This window comes from Aphanomyces invadans, assembly GCF_000520115.1.
Source record: "Aphanomyces invadans strain NJM9701 unplaced genomic scaffold supercont1.74, whole genome shotgun sequence".
NCBI lineage: Eukaryota > Oomycota > Saprolegniomycetes > Saprolegniales > Verrucalvaceae > Aphanomyces > Aphanomyces invadans.
The window spans coordinates 1,072-3,167 of record NW_008580219.1 but is presented as its reverse complement, the minus strand read 5'-3'; the positions used below and the strand labels follow the sequence as shown (position 1 = coordinate 3,167).

The 2,096-nt window shown below is 50.0% G+C and overlaps 1 non-coding gene across 1 annotated transcript; it reads right to left on the bottom strand.

Annotated features, from left to right (window-relative positions):
• Nucleotides 1-1,733: 1,733 nt before the first annotated feature.
• Nucleotides 1,734-1,805, bottom strand: H310_14541. Its single transcript has one exon. It is a non-coding gene; the product is annotated as a tRNA-Cys (tRNA).
• Between the last annotated feature and the right edge of the window lie 291 nt (nucleotides 1,806-2,096).

The following is a 2,096-nucleotide window of genomic DNA, read 5'->3' as shown; positions in this document are numbered from 1 at the left end:
GGCTGCGATCAAGCGCGCAATTGCAGCATGGGAAGCGATGCCAACTTCCCTGATTAGTGGTTGATTTGAAAATCCAATTCCTGGTGAGCCTAATCAACCCACAAATTTTAAGGCTGACAATCACTGAATTTCGTCGTGATATCTCGTCATCGTTATCGAAACTGGATAAACTTGTCCAATTAAATAGCAGTAGCAATCGTGCCCACAACCTAAAAAACACCAAACCCATCTCACAATAGAGTGATTTTGCAATTGATGAATTCCACGTAGATTTTTCTGGAAAGTTCAATCATGAAAATTGACAATTGAGATGATTTTGCAAACCGACTCACACCAATGACCGACGGACACGATGTACTTCCCCTCGTCGCGTCGATGGTGGAGGAACTTGCTTCGACTTCCAGAGCCAATTCAATACCATGCGTCCGTTTTGACCTGGACACACACAGTGAGCAAGACTGTGAGTTTAACTTCTGCTTTTCCAAGAGTGAAATCACGCACTTTCGCGACTGCTCTTGCTGCCCAACCCAACATCACACCAAGCCGCTATAAAGTTGACCCCATCGAAGGGATATGCATCGTGTTAAATCGACTTGTATGGCCCCACCGTCTTGGCTCTATGGTCCTCCTCTTTGGGAGAAGCCGTGAAGCACTCTCTTGCATCGTCAGCCATGTTTTGCAGCACATTTATGACAAGTTTGGCCACTTGCTTATCTGGGATGACGTCAGACTCGACGGCGACTGGATGCGGCGCTGCTCCAAGGCAATTTATGAAGCTGGCGCCCCACTCGACACGTGCATTGGGTTTATCGATGGCACTGTTCGCGGAATATGCCGTCCAGGAAAGAGAGTTCAGGAAACGGCCTTTAATGGACACAAGGTACGAATCCTTGTGTTGTGCGCTTGTTGACGGTTAACATCGTCTGAATAGCGCAAGCATGCTGTCAAGTATCAAGCCGTTACCTCGCCTGACGGCATCATTGTGCATCTACATGGACCCGAACCAGGCTGCTCATCATTGTCGTCGGGCTCTGCTTGCTTACACTTCATGCCGGTCAAGATAGCCTCACGAATCAAATGACCATCGCTTTCTCGTCTCTCCTGTACTTGTTTCGCAGCTTTCTTTCGAAGCAGAGCAATGTCCATCAAGATGTACAATCAGCTCTTGCATGCACATTTGTTTGTCCTTACTATGTCTGAGATGTCTTGCATGAGTTGGTCACATTCCAGGTACTCTTCTTCTGTACCAGACGCGCGCAGTGCCTTCAGCGACGACTTCTTGAACGCGGACAATAAACCGTCGAATCTCTTCCTGCAGCAGGCTGACGTCATGGCGTTGCCGTGAAGTTGACGCATGTGTTCGCATACTTCGTGCCATCGTGCGGACGTTTGGCCGTAGGCTGCATCAAATGGGACCACCATCACTACCTCCTTAAGGAGGTCAATGTCGGCAGACACTGAGAATTTGAATGCAGTCTTTTTGCGTCTAGTGGCTTCGTCGTGCCGCTCATGTTACTTTCACGACGTTGTTGTAAGTGTGGAAAGCTCTGCCTTGTGAGATTTTCACACGGGGAATTCTAGAAACAAATTTCCCCATTCGCGCGTGTCTTTACACCTCACAGGGAAAATTCTCAATTTTCGACATTTGCAAAATCACTCCAATAATCCTCCTATTCTATACAAATTTCAAGAACAATTGTGTAATCTACTCAACTGTAAAAGAGCGAAATCGAAGCGCCAGACCGGGTTCGAACCGGTGACCCTCAGAGCTGCAATCTGACGCTCTACCACTGAGCTACTCGCGCACTTTCCTTTTTTACTGTGTGCCACTGTAACGCTCGAAAGTACCCCGTGTCTCGACACCCCCAACATCGCCCTCATCATGTCCTCGAATTCCACCGCCACCACCTTGCCGCCCCCTACCGCGGATGTCGACATGACGTCCAAAGGTCGACTTACCGTTGCTGCTGTCGCCGCCGACCCCGTCGAACGTGCCGTGCCCGATGTGCTCGCGCCGCTTGCCGCCTCGCCCACCGCAGGTGCGGAGCCCCGAGAGACCACTGCTGGGAATACGCCTCTGCACGACCCTGTCGCTC